We start from the raw sequence: 19,594 nt of genomic DNA on the forward strand, positions 1-19,594 counted from the left end.
AACTTAAAAAAAAAAACCTGTCAATTGAAAATATGAGAAGGGTGGGACGCTTGGGTGTCTCAGTCGGTTAAGCATCCGACTTCAGCTCAGGTCATAATCCCGTGGTTCATGAGTTCGAGCCCCACGTTGGGCTCTGTGCCGACAGCACAGAGTCTGCTCGGGATTCTCTCTCTCCCCCTCTTTCTCTGCCCCTCCCCTGCACTCTTTCTCTCAAAAATAAATAAATAAGCATTAAAAAAAAAAAGAAAAAAAAGAGAGAAAGAGAGAAGGGGAGGAGAGAGGGAAGAATAAGAGTGGACAGAGAAAGGACATTAGGTAAAAACTAGGAAACTCTGAGTTAAGTAATAATAATGGATCAGTATTAGTTCATTAATGGTAAGGAGGTGCCATAGTAATGTAAGATGTCAGCAATCAGGGACATTGGATGTAGAGTATATGAAAACTCTGTACCGTCTTTGAAATCTTTCTGTGCACCTACAACTACTCTAAAAGAAAAGTTTCCTTTGAAGCTCCTGGGTGGCTGAGTCAGTTGAGTGTCCGACTCCTGATTTCGGCTCATCATCTCACAGTTTCATCAGTTCAAAGCCCGCGATATCGATGAGCAGAAACTGCTTGAGGTTCTCCCCCCTCTCTGCCCCTCCCCCGCTCGCACTCTCTATGTCCCTCTCAAAATAAATAATTAAACTTTTTATTTATTTTATTTTTTTTTTTTATTTATTTTTGGGACAGAGAGAGACAGAGCATGAACGGGGGAGGGGCAGAGAGAGAGGGAGACACAGAATCGGAAACAGGCTCCAGGCTCTGAGCCATCAGCCCAGAGCCCGATGCGGGGCTCGAACTCACGGACCTCGAGATCGTGACCTGGCTGAAGTCGGACGCTTAACCGACTGCGCCACCCAGGCGCCCCCTCACTCCTTTTACAAATACTGAGCACCCACTATGTGCCAAGCACTGTTCTAGGTGCCACAGGTACAGCAATGATCAAAACGGAAATCTCTGCTTTCCTGGGGCTTGCGTTATAATGGGTGGGGACAGACATTAAACAACACAAACCAGGGGGTGCCTAGATGGCTCACTCGGTTGAGAGTCCAACTCTTGATTTCAGCTCAGGTCGTGATCCCAGAATGGTGGACTCTAACCCCACATCAGGCTCTGTGCTGAGCAGCTTGGAGCCTGGAGCCTGCTTCAGATTCCGTGTCTTCCTCTCTCTCTGCCCCTTCCCTGGTCATGTGCTGTCTCTCTGTCTCTCAATAATAAACATTAAAATTTTTTTTTAATAAAAAGAAAAAAAACAGATAAATCAGCGAGGTCCATGGCACAGCGGATGGTGAGAAGTGCTCTGGAGAAGCAGAAAGCAGGGAACGGGAGAGAAGGGAAGGGCTCATGGAACAAGACACAAATGAAGAGATTTGGGGGTGGGTACGTGCCGGCACGTGGAAGAAACAGTCTAGGCGGAGGGAAGAGCTAGTGCGAAGGCCCAGGGGTGGGAACATGCCTGGTCTGGGCAAGAAGTCAGAGAGGTGCAGGGGGCCTGGCTGGGCAGGGTCCTGCTGGCCATGGAGAAGACGTAAGCGATGGGCTGGGTCTGGAGCAGAGGGGTGGCAGGATCTGACTTTGGCTTTAACAGATCGTTCTGGCTTCTATGTTGACTGCAGGGGGCCTCCAATGAGGAGGAGGCTGAGGAACCAGTCTGGGAGAGGGATGACGGCAGCTTGGACCGGGATGGTGGCAGTGAAGTGGAGACAGCGGGCGGGTTCTGGTTCTAATCTGAAAGTAGGACTTAGAGTCCATAGCCTGTGCTGGTGTTTGAGTTTGGCACGTAAAATAGAGGAATCAAGGACGCCAGTCCTCCTCAGCTGCACCCGCCCAAGTGTCTCCTGGAGTCCCTTTCTCCAAACCCGCGGACACCCCTCCCACCGCCGGGAAACCCACAACTTGGCTTAACCTCCTGAGACTGGAGTGGGAAATGCCGGAGCACACCCTGAGCCTTTTGGTTCATCCTGGGCAAAGCCTTAAAGAAGGTAGAACGTGGAGCACAGAGCCAGGCTTGGACCGCATCTTCCTTCCGTGGTTGATTCCAGAGTCCTGGACCTCCAAGTCTTCCCCAGGGCTGGCAGGGAGTGGAGGCTGGGGAGGGTCAGACCCTCCCCCAGCCGCTGGAAGCTGGTGTGACCTGGGACAAGTCCCTTCGTCTCTCTGAAGCTCCATTCTCTCCTCTCTACACTGGAGGCAGCCATTCTGACTTTGTTGGGGAGCCGTGACAAGCAAACGAGATTTTAAAAAAATATATGAAAATTGCTGGCCTGTGATTGGGTCTGGCTCGGTATATGTGTCACTTTCCCCATCCCCTTTAAATGACAGGATTTAGGAGTATACCCCTCAAGTAATTCAAGTTTTAAAAGTCAACTTTGTTGAGGGGCATACAGCACACTGTGTACATACGAAGTGGACAAGTTTTCTCGAGGTCCTTTGCAATTGATCCTTGCCGGTACCTCGGCCCCAGAAATCCCTGATCTGCTTTCCGATGTAAGAGATCAGTTTGCACCTTACAGAATTTAACAACAACGGAATCATAGAGCCTTTTGTTACCAGCTTCTTTCACTTAGCATGATGTTTTCGAGTTTCACCCATGGTATATGCATCAGCCATTCGTTTCATATTATTACCGAGTCGCATTCCATTGCATGGATGGACCACAGTCTGTTTATCCATTTTCCAATAGATAGATGCGTAAATTATCTCCAATTCTGAGTTATTGTGCATAATGCTGCTATAAACAGTCACATCCACGTCTTTATATGGACATATGCTGTCATTTCTCTTGCACATAATATACCCAGGAGTGGGATGGAGGGGTTGTAAGATTAAGTGTATGTTTAGCTTTTAAGAAACCATCAGGGCGCCTGGGTGGCTCAGTCGGTTAAGCCCCCAAGTCTTGATTTCAGCTCAGGTCATGATCTCACAGTTTGTGAGATTGAGCCCTGGGTCAGGCTCTGTGCGGACAGTGCAAAAGATTCTCTCTCCCACTCTCTCTCTGCCCCTCCCCTGTTCTCTCTAGCACGCTCTCTCTCTCTCTCTCTCTCTTTCTCTCAAAAATAAATAAATATTTTTTAAAAAAAGAAAAAAGCAAGAAGCCATCAAGCAGTGTTCCATAATGGTTGTACCCTTTTACATTTCCATCAGACTCCGTTTGTTTTTTTTTTTTTACCATCTAGAGAAACATCACTTGGTTGATCAAGAAGACAAAAGAGCATGCCGAGGAAAGTCGCCCATGTGACTGTCACGGTTTGTGTGTAATTACCGTGCAACCCAACAATTAGGCCGCCTGTTAAGCATTCGGAGCTGTGCTCAAAGATGTATTCTGTTACATCATCAGTCATTCTTCTATCCTGCTCTGGGGACAGTGCTTCACCCAGAGCTTTTGTTTTTTGGTTTTCCCAGTGAGGATATACTGCAATCTCCTCAGCACAGTTTGTAATGTAAATGAGACCAGACGACACATACGGACACATCTATCTCTCCCCCCCCGCCCCCACCAACACACACGCATGCTCACATGCACACACACGGTAACTTGGAACACCTTTGGGTAAACCAACTCGGGAAAACATCCAGCTCCATCATGATGACCTATTAAGAGTATCGTCCGCTCTGTCTGATCCCCATCCCCCACATCCTGAGAAAAGGTTTTGATTATAAGAATTTAATTTTAGAATACTGTTAGATGTGCAGAAGAGCTTGAAGGTAATACAAAGCTCCCTGCTGCCCCACACCCAATGTCTCCTATTGCTGGCATCTTACGTTACTATGGTACCTTTGTCACAACTACTGTACTAATACTGATCCATTGTCATTAGTTAGTTCGATTCCTTAGTTTTTCCTAAAGTCCTTTCTCTGTCCCAGGATCCCGCATTACATCCAGTCATCAGTTCTCCTTAGACCCCTCCAGTTTTTTAAAAAAATTTTTAATGTTTATTTATTTTTGAGAGAGAGAGAGAGAGAGAGAGAGAGAGAGAGAGAGAGAATCCAAAGCAGGTTCCAAGCTCTGGGCTGCCAGGACAGAGCCCAATGCGGGGGTCAAACCCACAAACCATGAGATCGTGACCCGAGCCGAAATCGGATGCTTAATCGACTGAGCCACCCAGGCGCCCGACCCCTCCAGTTTTTGACAGTTTCTCCGACTTTCCAGGCCTAGAATCAGTCATTTCTCCAAAGATCCTGCCTCCTTTTATTGGAGAATGATATTCGAAACCAAGATCTGGCGCTAGATGTGCTCAATGCTGCCAGGATGCCTGGCTTCTCAGCCCTCTTGCTGACAGAGCAGGCAGACATATGTTCCTATACTGACCTATGTATATGCACATATCTGTAATGATTTCTTTTTAAAAATTTTTTTTAATGTTTATTTATTTTTGAGAGAGAGACAGAGACAGAGCATGAGCCGGGGAGGAGCAGAGAGAAAGGGAGACACAGAATCCAAAGCAGGCTCCAGGCTCTGAGCTGTCAGCACAGAGCCCAACGTGGGGCTCGAACCCACGGACCATGAGATTGTGACCTGAGCCAAAGTCAGACGCTTAACCGACTAAGCCCCCCAGGAGCCCCAGTAAATATTTCTGTACATGCCCATCTGCAGCTATAGTAAGCCAGACTTGAGTTCACGCTGATGTCCCCAACTCTAACCCAGTGCCACGTGGATCATTCTAGCTCTCCCTTTTGTTTATCTGTGACCTCCCACTCTACCAGAGAGTAACCTGGCCCCCACAGTCCACTTACTTAATTGTTCAAGTCCAGCATGCATGTGTGGTGATTTCACAGTTGTTAACCTGTACCCCAGTGGGGACCGACTTCACCAGGTACAGTATAGCGCTGTGTGCTTAGTTTTATGGACTCCACTCATTTCCAAAATTACTTAGGTGAGCATCCTTTCCCATCCAAACCTTATTTCATGGCCTGGACCTCCTCTTCTGATGATGGTAAATCTGGCCGTTGGGTTGATATTCCCTGTGGATACTGGATCCTCCTGCCTTACTGAGTCTCATCATTCTCCTCTGCCATCACTGGACTGAGTGATACCTCCTACCTCAAACCAGCCTGAAGAAACCCTCTTGGCCCACCCACCAAGCTCCGTGACCTCATGGGGGGACCCAGCCATGGCCCAGCTCCAGCCAGCCTTCACTCCGGTCTGAACATCACTGCTTGCCCTCCAGGACCACGCAGCAGGGGCCGACCACTCTGGGCCCTGGCCAAGCTGTCCAGCCATCCTGCTGGCCTGCCTTGTAACTGGGGCCTTCTCAGGTTACTCGGAGGATCACTTTGCCTTAGAAACTCCAGCTGTCACCTCGGGCGCATCAGTAACCGATGCCAAGGCCCTGAGCGGTGGAGGGCTGGCCACAAGCAAGTGTCCCCAGGCATCCCACAAGCCCCGTGCTCTGTCCCCGCAACCACTGAAAGCACCAGTGAGGAAGGTGAGTGATCTGGGGGTGCGGGGGGTCATCAGCCAACATTCTGGGATGGGTGGCCCTGGGACACCTCCCTCTGATGCCCCAAGATAGCCCATCAGCCCTGCCAGGAGCCTGGATTCCTGTTTCTAGGGGAAGGTGAGAGAGCAGAGAGTGGCCCGGACCAGGAGCTCGGGGTGGGCGGGGGAGGGCTTGGGTCGCTCTGCAGGGCTGGGGACAAATAGGAGGGCTTGACATGGTGCAAAAGCCCAGTAGAGTCTGAGTGGCTTTCAGTCCCCGTGACTCTGTGGGCTCCCCAGGTTGTGTGTAGAGGTGTGAGGTATTGCCTGCTCTGGCCTCTGGTAGGCAGCTTGCCATTGGTGTGCTGGCCAGACAGGTGTGCACGTGGAGGGGAAGCACGGCTCCCAGCCCCAGCTTCAGAGTTTCCAGCCAGCCCCTCTTTGACTGTGGGGGAGCTGGCCGCCTCCCTCGCGGTACAAGAACTGACCTCAGGCTCCTTTAAGACACGGTGATGCGCCCACCCCATCTGGGCCCGGTGGACCCAAGAGTCCAGCACTGCCTCCAAGCGACAGAAAACGCGTCCCTGAGACCCCATGGCAGGATGGCCACTGGCAGAGGAGGACCAGGTCCCCTGGGATGGGTTCAGGAGTAAGCCAGCCGGTCTTGGGGTGTGACAGCCTCCACCACACCCAGGGTGCTCACACTGTGTCCTTTGGTGGCCAGGTGAGACAGATTCTCACCCGGTTGTCGCTTAAAACCGTTTCTTCCTGGCCCACGATGCTGTCGGAACCCTGGGTCTCCTCCCCGCCCCAACCTAAAGACATTTTCAGGTGCCTGGGAGTGGGAGCCACGGGAGGCTGACTCCGTGCAGGGGATCCAGGCATCTGTGGAGGGCCTTCAAAACCAGCCGTCCACGGTTCTTCGAAGCCAGGGTCAGGAAGTCCTCAGAACTAAGGACTCTTCCCCGGAAAACTAAGCCTTCACACCACATACTGCCTACAACTTCGGAGGCTGTCCCTGGGCTGCTGTTCTAAATAGACACAGGGAAACACAGGTTGTTCCATCCAGGACAGTCCCCCCCGCCTCCTCTCCAGGTTGTGTGCGTTAACCTTAAAAATAAAAATTATTTTTCCGGCAAAAATGGGTTAACGCAAGAATGGTAGAGAATGGCAATTCAGGACAAGCCTATGGCAAAAATCATAGGCTAGTCCGCGAAATCAAGTAGGGGAACTTTCTCTCACAGAGAAGGAGGAGGAAGTCAGGAAGGGTTGTTTTGAAGGAAAGTCCACTGGGAAAAGTGAGGGATGGGGGCAAAGACAGCTCCTCATTGGCTCAGCTGAGTTGCAGGGCGCTCCCTTTCTTGGAGGAGAGGCTATGCACATCTTTCCCTGTTGGACCTGAACTGGATGATTCTTCTGTTTGATGATTCCTCTGTGGGGGTTGGTAATAGATCATTCTTCCTACGGTTGAGGTAGACTGTTACGGCTCCCCCTTCTGGCCTCCTGGCTCCCTTTTAGTGAGGTTTCCCATTATTAATTTTCTCATTAAGGTTTGTGGCCCCAGCCCACCTCACCGATGCCCACATCTGGCCTCTTTTGGAAGACAGAGGCACACCCCCCCCCCCCAGCTCCCGCCCCCGGCCAGGCTCTCCTACAGCCGGGAGCCTAGAGACCTCCAGGTCAGCCATACCATGCTTCCTTCCCCAAGGAAGTCAAAAAGGAGAGTCCTACAATTCAAAGGGCAAATCCCCACCAAAGTCAGTAGGAATTTGTGAATTCATGTCACTGGGAAGTCCCTTTGTCACATGGAAATTGGTGAATTTCAGGCACAGCTGGATCCAGGAGTTCAGACACTGTTTTAAGAACTAATTCTCCAGGTGGAGGCAGAGAGAATTAGAGGCTCAGACTGGCGCATCTCCTGGGCATCTAAGCGGTCTGCAGGGCCACAAGGAATCCCCTGGGCAGTGTCTCTCCCTCTCCAGCCGCACCGCCAGCGCTGCCATGCCGGCCACCAACCAGGGCTGGCCCGAAGACTTTGGCTTCCGGCTAGGTGGCTCGGGCCCCTGCTTCGTCCTGGAGGTGACAGAAGGGAGCAGTGCTCATGCCGGGGGTCTGCGGCCCGGAGACCAGATCCTGGAGGTGGAGGGGCTGGCCGTGGGCGGCCTGAGTCGCGAGCACCTCGTGCGCCTGGCCCGGCGCTGCCCGCGCGTGCCGCCCAGCCTCGGTGTGCTCCCGGGCCCCGACGGGGGTCCAGCCGCGGGATCCGGACTCGCGTCCCCGACCGCAGCCCTGCGGCCGCTGCGCCCCAGCAGAGGTCTCTCCCTGGGCCGCGAGCTGCTGCGTCTGACGGGCCGCAAGCGCCCCGAGGCCGTGTACCGGGAGCGCAGACGCAAGGCCCAGGAGTTCAGCCGCAAGGTAGGAGACGCGAGGGGTGAGGGGTGAGGAGTCGGGGTGGTGGGCAGGGGACCCTGGGCACGGGCCTGTTGTGGGCCTGGAGCTTGAGGCTCCCATAACCTGGAGCTGAGGAATCTTCTGGAGACATATTTACCAGAAATATAATGACATTCAAGCTTCAAAGCCCTGTACCTAATTTTGTAATTCTTAATCATTTTTTTTAAGTTTATTTACTTATTTTTGAGAGAGACAGAAGGAGCCAGCGGGGGAGGGACAGAGAGAGCTAGAGAGAGAATCCCAAGCAGGCTCCACACTGTCAGCACAGAGCCTGATGCAGGCATCTAACTCATGAGCCACGCACGAGATCATGACCTGAGCCGAAACCAAGAGTCGGACGCTTAAGCCACTGAGCCACCAAAGCGCCCCATAATTTTGTTAACTCTTGTTCGGTTATTTTGTAGAAGTTGCTTTTCTTTTTTATTGACATACACAGGTGTATAAAGTACATCAAGTGTACAGATCAACACATTTAACATACCCACACACCCTTGTAATCAACCACCCTCCTCAAAATGTAGAGCAACAGAGTATAGATAATGACAAATGTAGAAAACAGAACGATTCCTTCTCCCCGGAAACTTCCCACGTGCCCTTTTTTCTGTCCTATTCACCCCATCAAGAGGTAGCTGATATTTCGAACTCCATCATTAGAGATGACTTTTGCCTGTTTGTGACGTTGGTGTTAATGGATGTACTTGATGTTAATGGACGTACAGCACATTCTCTTTGGCGCTGAGCTTCTTGTTATGCCCGTGACTCTCACCCACATCCTGTGGTAGTGGATGTTCCCTTCCATTGCCCGTATTACTAACATAGTGTCTTAGTCCGTTGCGGCTGCTGTAACAAAACACCAGGGACCAGGGGGCTCAGAAACAAAAGGAATTAATTTCTCACCATTCTGGAGGCTGGAAGTAGAGGTTCTCAGCACACCAGCAGATTTGGTGTCTGGTGAGAGCCACTTGCGGGTTCATAGCTGGTGCCTTCTCCCTGTGGTGACAGGGGCGGGGGGACTTGCTGGGGCTTCTTGTCTAAAGGCGCTAATCCCATTCGGAAGGGCTCTACCCAGAGCCCTTCCAGAGGCCCCACCTCCTAATACCATCATCTTTGGGGCTTAGGATTTTAATATATGAATTTAGGAGGAACACAAACATTCAGAGAATAGCACATAGTGTTCCTTTTTTTAAAGAGTCACAGTTGTTTCAGGCCCCCACAAAACTGGGATCTGGCCCTGCCTTACACAGCAGTGTGGCTGACTAGCTGGCCGTAGGAGGCCACGGTTCATGTCCCCCAACCTTCCAAAAGCATTTCCTCTCAGACTTTGGCGTGAACGGGCCCTGAGCGGTGGCAGGTGGGAAGTTAGGGCTTCCCTGAGGACTGAGAGTGACAGCCTGGAATGACCACAAGAAGAGCCCAAGGTCTGAGTCACCTACAGGAAGCAAGGGGTGGCCACCAGGAGAGGTGGAGACCCAGGGCTGGAAATGAAGGTCTGAGGATGGTGTTGGCCTCGGGCCAGAATCCCAAGCAATCCCTGATTTGCAGAAACCTGACCCTTTTCTGGACAAATCCAGGCAAACCCAAGAAACTGGGGTGTGACACAGTCATGGAGGAAGAGGCTGACCAGTATGGTCATGTCTGTTTGGGACCATGGGCAAGGTCTCCATGCAGCAACCATCTCAGTCCATCCCCCCTCGTATAGCTGTCCTCCAGGGCCTTCAGATGTGGATGCCGAGCCCAACACCTTGGGAACTCAGTTTGATGATTGGGACACCCTTCCTTGTCCTCCATGGAAAGGTCACTACTCATTCCTCCTCTTGGCAGAGCTTGACCATGAGATTTGGGGGAGCAGAGGGCTGGGAAGCCCTGTTTGCATTTGGCTGTTGCAGAAATGGCTCCCAGCCCACTGCCCAGTGTCAGACCTCCATTCACCTAGCCTTCTCCAGTGCCCAAGCTTGGTCCAGTCCTCCCTTCTTCTAAACCTACCCCGCCCCCCCGCCCCCTGCCAGGAACCTCAGCTCCACCTTGTACCCTGGTGTGACCCTTTGTCTGGGCAGGACCCCAACTTGAGCCTTTCAGCCCATGCCCCTGAGCAGGCCAGCCTCTGTAGCCAAGTATATGCAGTCACTCTCTCATACACACAACACTTAGCTCTGGCCTCCCTAGGTCACCAGTGTCCAGCTCCTCAAAAGATATGACTTCCTTTCTATCCCCAGAATAGGCTCTGCTGTCGTAGCAAACAACATCAAACATCTTGATGTCTTTGCACACCCCACGGGTTTATTTTTCATCCATACAAAGTCCTCTAAAAGTCCAGGCGACACTCTGGGGTGGCTGACCTCTACATGAGGCCCTCAACATCCCAAGACGCCCCCATCTCAATGCGAGGCTTCAGGGTTTTCTCTAGAAGAGAGCATGGAAAATTGTGCATCAGCTTTTAGGGACTTCAAAAAGCAAACTACTGCACCTGCAGTCAATGTTCATTGGCCAGAACTAGTCACACTGCTGCTCCCAAAGGGTGCTGGGAAATGTAGTCTTCTGTGCGTCCAGGGAGGAGAGCTTGGAAATATTGGTGAGCACTTGTGCCCCAATCCGTCCTGGCTGCTGTAACAGAATGCCACAGACTGGGTGGCTTGGAAACAACGAGAATTTATTTCTCACAGTTCTTGAGGCCAGAAGTCCAAGATGAGCGTGCCAGCCAGCATGATGGAGTGAGGGCTCTCTTCCAGGTTGCAGACTTCTCTTGTCCTCACAAGGGGGCAGGAGCTGGGAGCTCTCTGGGGCATCTTTCATAAGGGCACTAATCCCACCCACAAGCACCCCACTCTCATGACCTAATCACCTCCCAAAGGCCCCACCTTGTAATACCATCACACTGGACATTAGGTTATTAACATATGAGCGGGGGATGGGGCGGGGGTGCACCACCATTCAGACCACAGCAACTAGTAATGCCTGCTAGAATTCCAGATAACCTGGAAGGCCTGCCCCAGGCTCCATCCAGCCTCAGGCGAGTTGGAAGGGGGCATGGTCAGAACCCCCAGAAGGTCAAGGTGGATATGAAGACCTGGCCACAAAGCAGGGCCAGGGTGGTGACCAGCGCGGGGAGGAATGTGACCGGCTGCCCAGGCCAGCCATGATGTGTTTTCTGGCAAGGGGGAGTGCTGGGTTCTGGTTAGAGCTCACCAAGCATCTCCAAAAACTGAGAGCAAATCCCCAGGAAAGACTGCCTCAGGACAATCAAGGGCTTTCTGACAATTAGCTTCCAGCGCTCTCCCTGCCCCAGTTTTTCCTCCTTGAAGATTCTGATATTTAATAGAAATCCATTAGTGTCCCGTGATGGTGCCTCACGCTTAGATATAGGTTGGGAGCATCTGGGTAATAGCTGACACCAAAACCGCACTGTGGCACAGGCCCCAGGGGGGAGGAACTATTTTTTCCTCTTTCTTACATAAAACGTCTTTCCAGCTAGCCATGTTCTCCTTTGAATCGAGGCTGCATCTGACTTTGATTTCAAAACCACTAACCTTCCTCGGCACAGTGGGTGGAAGAGAAGGGGGTGCTGGTGCTGCAGCCCACCCTGCTCACCACCAGGGAAACTGAGGTCAGCAGGGGAGCTGCAGGAAACGCCGTTGAGAGGACAGCCAGCCACCACTGTGGCTCTTCAGTTCAGTTCCAGAAACATCCAGTGAGTGCCTGCTATGTGCCAGGCCCTGTGCTCAGGTCTGGGTCTCAGGCCGTCGCATCAGGTCATACCAGGCGGAGGAGACAGACGTGTGGGGTGCGTGTGCTAGGACTCAGGCCTGACGCCCTTGAACCGCTGTTTCTATGGCATCATCACCTCCGGAAAGCCTTCCTGAATCGCCTTGGGCGTCTATCTAGGAGGGAGTTAGACATGCAGTTCTGAAGTTCAGGAGCAGGCTCTGGGCTGAAGATCAAGGTCCAGGAGTCACCATTTGGGGTCCTTGCCCAGAGAATTGCCACAGGATGCTGCAAGAAGGGGGTGCACCGTAGTGGGTCAGGGCAGTTGGATAGAAATAGCAAGTGTAGACAGCTCTGGGCCAGAAAAGTTAAGAGCATGATGGGGTTGCAGGACAAGAAGGACTTGTATTTACAGGTGGGGAGGGACTTGAACATTTATAAAAACTCAAGGGAAGGAGGCAGTAGAGACGCTGACATCCCTGTGTTTCGCCATCATTGATTACGGGCGTGATGCGCCAGGGCTGGGGAGACAGCCGTGATGAGGGCAGGCAGGGAAACTGCTCCCCTGCAGCTCATGTTCCTGTGGGGAAGAGCCAGAGAGGAAGTGGACAAATCTATAAACAAGCTATCTGGGCATAACGATCAAGGAGGTGAAGAAATAAACAGGGAGATGAGAGAGAGATGGGGGCCATTTGGCCAGGGTGGTCAAGAAGCGTCCTCAAGGAGGTGACTTTTGAGCGGAGAGCCACGTGACAAGTAGGTGGCAGGAAGAGAAGGTGGGGACAGGTGGGGCAGAGGGGTGTCTGTGGACTGGAGGGTTGACCTTGACCAGGAAGTGGGGAGCTCTTGGTTCTCGGGCGGCAGAGGGTTGTGGGGAAGGATGCTGTCTGTGGATGTCTGGAGGTGGATGGAAGGTGGAAAAGGCGGTAGCGGACAGCCCCAGGTCTGGCGGAGGCTGCGCCCGCACTTCCCTAACAGAGATGCGTGGCAAACTCACAGGCTCGCTCTGCCGCCCAGCCTCCCACCTCTGCTTCGGGGTCAGCTCGGGTTGTCAGTGTCCAGACACACCTCAGACCCCTGACCATGAAGGGAGGGTTCTCGTGGAGTATGGACAGACTATGGCTAACTGCTACATTAAAAAAGAAGTGTTTGGGGGCACCTGGGTGACCCAGTTAAGCGTCTGACTTTGGCTCAGCTCATGATCTCATGGTTCTTGGGTTCGAGCCCTGCGACAGGCTCTGTGCTGATGGCTCAGAGCCTGGAGTCTGCTTCAGATTCTGTGTCTCCCTCTCTCTCTGCCCCTGCCCCACTCACACTCTGTTTGTCTCTCTCTCTCAAGAACAAATAAACATTTTTAAAAATTTAAAAAAAAGCCACCTCACTCTTGTGATTCCATTCACAAGAAGTATCCAGTGTAAACAAATCCGTGGACACAGAAAACAGATTAGTGGCTGCCACCTGGCTGGGGGAAAGCGGCCGAGGGAGTGAGTACTTCGTGGGCACAGAGTTTCCATTTGGGGGGATATGAAATGTTCTGGAATTGGATGGTGGTGATGGTTAAACCATGTTGTGAATGTACTTAATGCCACTGAATCGTACACATTAAAATGGTTACAATGGTAAATTGTATGTTACGTGCATTTTTACTACAGTAAAAAATAAAGGGAGAAATGATAACATGCACTCTTTTTCCTGACTGTATAAACCATATAAACTGTAGAGAAAATGGAAACCACTGACTTATTTAAAAAATATGCACTAAAACTTAGTGCATATTTCCAATTCATAGATATATGCGTAATTGTATATGTATAAAAATGTAACACTGCATATCCCATTTGTAACCTGTTTTTTTTTCACTTGCCTGTTTATCACATTTTCCTGTATATTTTATAACAGCTTCATTGAGATATATCCACATGTCATACAATCTACTCATTTAAAGTGTACAATTCAGTGGTTTTGGATATAGTCACAGATTTATGCAACCATCACCAGGATCAATTTTATTTGTTTATGTTTGTTTAGTTTTGAGAGAAAGAGACAAAATGTAAGCAGGGAAGGGGCAGAGAGAGAGGGAGACACAGAATCCAAAACAGGGTCCAGGCTTCCAGCTGTCAGCACAGGGCTCGAACCCAGGAACCGTGAGATCGTGACCTGAGCTGAAGTTGGATGCTTAACCGACTAAGCCACCCAGGCACCACCACGATCAATTTTAGGACACTCTAGTTACCCCACCAAAAGAACCTCCACAGACTTAGCCATCACTCTCCATTTCATGGTTTTTTTTTTTTTTAATGTTTATTTACTTTTGAGAGAGACAGAGACAGAATGAGAGTGGGTTAGGGGCAGAGAGAGAGGGAGACACAGAATCTGAAGTAGGCTCCAGTCCCTAAGCTGTCAGCACAGAGCCTGACATGGGGCTCGAACTCACAAGCTGTGAGATCATGACCTGAGCCGAAGTCGGACGCTCAACTGACTGAGTCCCCCAGGTGCCCCTCCATTTCATGGTTTTAAATAAAGATCTTCAGCACCATTTTTTCTGACCGAATAGTCCCACCTTACATCACATGCAAGATGCCCGTTTTATTGACCATCAACAGAGAAAAACCTGTGCCAGTTAACCCATGACCCATATTTCCTTATTACTTACTCATCATTTAGTTTAGTAGCCATTGAAAGAGAATTTCTAGACTCATTTGGAACATATTTAGTACCGGCAATGCATGTAAGTCAGTTCAAGTAACACGGTGAACATCTATGACCACATCCATATACATGCACAGGAACAGCAATTAGCCATAAGATACATCCTGATTTCAGAGACGCTCGCCCCCAGAATCAACGATGTCCAGTACCACAGGGTTTCAGGTGAACTTGGCTCTCCAACAACAGAAGTTGACTGTGCTAACTTGGGCAGGAGAAAGGGATCGGGGGGGGGGGGGGAGGAACGGTTCTCAGAGTCGGCACTGGAGATCCAGCCTTAGAACCGGGACAGGACCAACAACCTGAGGTCCAGCTGTCCTAAACCACCCAGTTAGGACAAGTCCGCTCAGGGTGCACTGCGGGGCTTTGTCACCACCCTGAGCAAGCTTTGCTGTCCCCCTGTCTCTGCATCATCTTTTCAAGAGGCAAAACCCTGGACAAGAGCCTCCAACTGCCCAAAGCTACCCTTGGCTGCCCCATAACTGCCAGAGTCTTGCCTCCCACATGGTTTGGGGTTTCCCCCTTTCTTGGCTGAATAGCCAGGACTACAACTACCCCCCCCAAATGGATGTGCTACAGTTATTTATCCAGTATTATCAGGATTTCTGTATTGCTTCCAATGTCTCCATGAGCAATGCAGAGTGAACCTCTTCACTCATAAATCTTTGTGCATAGTCTTGTCTTTCAGGACAGATCTAGGATACGTTTCTAGATCATTGGGTAAAGTCCTGGTGCATTTTTAGGCTCTGAACACACTTACCAAGCTTCCCTCCAGAAACATGGTGCCCGTTTGCATGCCCCTTTCCAACGGCTGCATGGACTCCTCTGAGTAGATGTACCTTGATTGGTATCAGCTGGTTTGGACACAAAGCAGAAGAAAACAGAAGTCCAGAGAGGGCACTGGAGGAGTCCAAATTCAGGGCTAGGCACACACCCCGGGGCTTTTTTGTGGTGCCAGAAAGTTCCCTGTGGGATCTCTCAGCGAACCGTGTGGTGGCTGGGAGTATAGTGTTATAATAATAGTAACTAGCAATTATTGAGTGCCTGGCACATTTTAAAGCTCTTGTATTGATTCCTTTGATCCTTACAATACTCAGTGGAAGGGCGGTCTCTGGGTTCGAGCCCTGACCCCGTGGCCTTGGGCAAATCAACCCCACCTCTACCAGCTTCCGTTTGCTTAGATGTCAATGAGGATATCAGCCCTGCCACCTTGTATGGCTGCCGTGAGGCTGGAAATGACGTGACTTGGGTAAAGAGCTCACGACGGAGCTCAGGCAGTGCTCCAACTGTCCTGCGGAGGGAAATTGAGGGAGGCGCTGGAGGCGAGCAGTATTCTGTTCTGGGTCCCTGTGGTCGTTCACTAGACCCTTCCTTGCAGGTGGATGAGATCCTGGGGGACCAGCCAACCGCCAAGGAACGGGTGTTCGCTGCCCTGAAGCAGTTTGCGGCACAGCAGCGAGTTGATGACCTGGTGTGGGCGCTCACCCTGGTGCTGCCCAGAGAGGCCCGTGCACCACTCATGGACAACCTCAGGTACCTTCGTTGGGGGAGGACTGGGCAGGCAGAGTGTGTCTTGCTTAGAGATGTCCGCTGTTCTGCCGCTGCCCCAGGCGCTATGCTGTGCGTCCTGCCACGGAACTGAACCCCAACACTGACCCACTCGCAAGGTGGGCCGGTGGCCTGAAGGCCGACCCTGGGAAGGGCGGCTGTTGGCTCTGCTGGGTGCCAGGGCATCACTGTGTACGAGTCGGGATGGCTGCTGGATGCTGGGCTGGGACAGGCTGCAGAGAGGACCCATCTCCTGCAGGAAGGACGCCCTGTGCTACAAACAGTGTGTGCTCTGTGCCCTCTGATGATGCCAGCTGTGCGCCAGGGACCTCATCAGGGCCCTAGAGAAACACTCTCTGGCTGAATCACCCCAGCACCATTATTATGCCCATTTCTCGGAGGCAGACTGAGGCTCAGAGAGGTTAAGAGGCTGGCCCAAAAGTCACACAGCAAATGAGTGCTGTCACAGGACCATGAACCCATCAGCTGTGCACTTTGTGTTCTGCTCAGCTTTGGACCCTGTCAGTTTATCCTTTAGGAAAAAAATTTCCTGGTGGGTTTACACCTGGCGTGGCCCCTGAGTCTTCTGAGCCCCCCACACCCACCCCCTTTCCCACCAGGGCATCACAGCCCTGCACAGCACAGCTTTGATCAGGCCCCCTCTGAGTGATGCCTGATGCCTTCCCTGCCGGGAACCCGCGGGGTCTTTCTCTCCTCACCCTGCCTCCAGGGCCTGCGATGGCTCCCCCCTCCCCCTTCCTGGGCTCAGCCCGCCCCCTCCCCTTGCTGCCATTCACCCCACAGCCTGCCCCTCCCTCTGGGCCTGGCCAATGTCAGGGACAGGGCTGGCCACCCCCCCACCAAGCCCGGGCGCAGCGTCTCGGCTCTGCAGCGGAGCACAGAAGGCCACCGAAAGAGGCCACCATGAGCTGCCTGGGGTGAGTTAGGGGCCTGCCCCTTGCTAGGAAAATCCAAAGACAGGGGAAAAAAAAAGTTATTTCTACAGCCTAATTTTCAGCGGATGATGCGCTGGCGCTGAGGGCTCCCTGGGGAGGTGATGGATGGGCAGCCCCCCACCCCGCCCATCTCCACCAGGGCTGGGTTAGGGTCGAGGGCGGCTCGCCGTCCCCTGGGAAGTTGGCACACTTGTGTCGAGGCTGCTAGCAGCTGGACTCAGGTGGCCCTCTCGGTCCCCCTCGTCTCCCTTCGGAGCTGCCCCGGCTTCCGTGTCTGTCGCCTCTGTCTCCCGGGACAGCCTGTCTGCCTCCCTGAGCCTGCTTTCCCGTTCGTTAGTCCCCAGGCGACCGGCAGTGGGTCAGGAAGAGCCGGGGTGGGGGAGGCGCCCCCTTGGGCGTGCTTGGTTTAGAGCCCGGGGAAGTGGGAACCCTGGACAGCCGGGGATGCCCGGTCCCCGCAGCATCCCCGGGGCGCTGCTGGGGAGGATGAAACGGCAGCTCTGTTGTCAGCGATTGTCAAGTTCGACAGGAAAATTGGGGAGGATGCTGGCAGAGGGGGCGGCGCCCAGCTGGGCTCTGCAGGGAGAGGGGTACCTTGGCAGCGTGTGGCCTCAGCCGCCCCCACCCCCATCTCCTTACCGCCCACCTCCCCACCCCCACTCCCAGGCTCTGTTGGCCCACACGCTGGGTTCCAGGGTTGCGGCAGTGATCCCCGTGCAGCACCTTCTATGGGAGAGCTCACAGGGGGTATGGAGGAGCCACAGATACAGTTACCTGTGATTCTGAGGGCTGAGTGCCAGCAGCCCAGGGCTAATTCAGCAGGGCGCAATCAGGACAGGCTCCCTGGAGGAGGCAGCAGGTGCCCCTGCTGTGGCTCAGTGACCCTCCGAGTCTGGCAGTATGTCCTATGGGGGTGGGAAGACAGCCCCCTAGAAGATTTCATCAGGGCCAGGCATGTAGCCACAGAAGCGGACCCTGCCAAGGCGCGGGTGGTGCCACTCAGTACCCAACACTGGGCACCCAACAGTACCCGGCCGTGAACCACCTTGCTGGGGTGGGTGGCCACAAAGAGCCACCGCTGCAGCCTTGGGATGTCCCACTGGGGAGAGACAAGGTTTAAATGAGAGATTGAGCAGCAAGCGGTAGGTGAACCTGTGTGTGTGTGTGTGTGTGTGTGTGTGTGTGTGAGAGAGAGAGAGAGAGAGAGAGCGAGAGAGAGCGAGAGCGAGCTTGGCAGAGGCTGGAACCCACCCCAATCACCGTGTGACCTCTGAGGGGTGGTCCCAGGGGCCAGATCAGAAGGCTTGGGGAGAAAGCAGAGGGAGCGGTGAGATCATGGAGCACAGCAGCCACGTGTACCTTTTTAAAAATTAAATTTAATGATTATTAAATAAAATTTAAAATTCAGCCTCTCCGGCTCGCTGGGCACATTTCGAGTGCCCAGTAGCCACGTATGACTAGTGGCTCCCGTGCGGGACAGTGCACATTTAGAACGTGTCCATCGCCGCAGAAAGTTCTCCTGGTCGGTGCTGCCATGAGGGTAAGATCTGGGTCAGCGGTGGTAACGTAGGCCAAGGGGTTCGTTCTGCAGCTCAGAGCCTAATGTGGATCTATCCCCAAAGGGATCCCAGTTTGATGAAGTGATCAAATGACTTTCTAATTAGGACGGGCCAGGCAGTTTGGGAAGTGTGACGTAGTCAGGAGGGAGCAGGGGAGCGAAGGTGGCTTTGTAGTCTGCTGTGTTCCAGGGAATCTAGAAGGAGCCGGAGGGGCAGCTGGGTGAGAGGAGAGGGAAGCAAAAGCCGTGATGGAGGAAGCTGGGATCTGGAACTCCAACAGACCTAGCTTGAACCCCCGGGTCCATTCACTGGCCATGCAGCCTTGGGCAGGCTGACTGGCCTCTACAGTTTGTCTGAAGAATGGGGCTGCCAACCCTTACGTGTTCCCAGCAGGGCTCTTGGTAGGAAATCACATAAATGAAGTGTGCCAGCTACAAGCAAGGAAGAGATCGGTTGAGAATCTGGGGTGAGGGGACACCTGCACCCCACTTCATCCTCTTCTGCTTTAATGACAAATGTCCGAGGCACCATAATGCCAAGCGATTGGGAGAATTCTTATGAAACTGAGCAGAAGTACAAGGGACGTAGTATGTGCTCAGTTAGTGTGGGCTTCCCCTGGGGAAGATCTCTTTCTTCCTGGCACTGTTGGCATTTGGGGCCCAATAATTCTCTGTTGCGGGGGGTGGGGGTGCTGTATGTTGTCAGATGCTTACAGCATCTCTGGCCTCCACCCACTAGATGCCAGTAGCACACTTTCCTCCCAATTGTCACTTTGTGACAGCCCAGATTGTCTCCAGACAGTGCCAAATGTCCCCTGGGGGGCAAAATCACTCCCCAGTTGACAACTGCTGTCCTAGAGTGATGTGCCTTTAGTAGCATCCTCTCGTGGGGCAGGCTCCGCAGCAAAGGCCAGCTGTCGGCTGACCCCTGCCCTCACCCCCCCACCATGTCGTCTTGGGCTATCTGGCCAGGTGCAGATATTATCCCCTTCTGATGCCTTCACTGTGCGCTGGGCTGCTGGGGCAGAGGGGCGGCATGTGCTGTGGACACACAGGGACGGGGACAGGGGACGACAGTGACGCCTGGCCCCAAGGCGGTGTGTGCACTTGCGCCTGTGTCTGGCATTTGCTCTGTGTTCACACCTCCTCTGCCCACAGCAAGGTGGACCGACCGTCTTCATGGCCTTCGGGCGGGCCTGGTTCTGGATGCTGGGCCAT

The sequence above is a fragment of the Prionailurus viverrinus genome, chromosome E3, assembly GCF_022837055.1.
Source record: "Prionailurus viverrinus isolate Anna chromosome E3, UM_Priviv_1.0, whole genome shotgun sequence".
Classification (NCBI taxonomy): domain Eukaryota; kingdom Metazoa; phylum Chordata; class Mammalia; order Carnivora; family Felidae; genus Prionailurus; species Prionailurus viverrinus.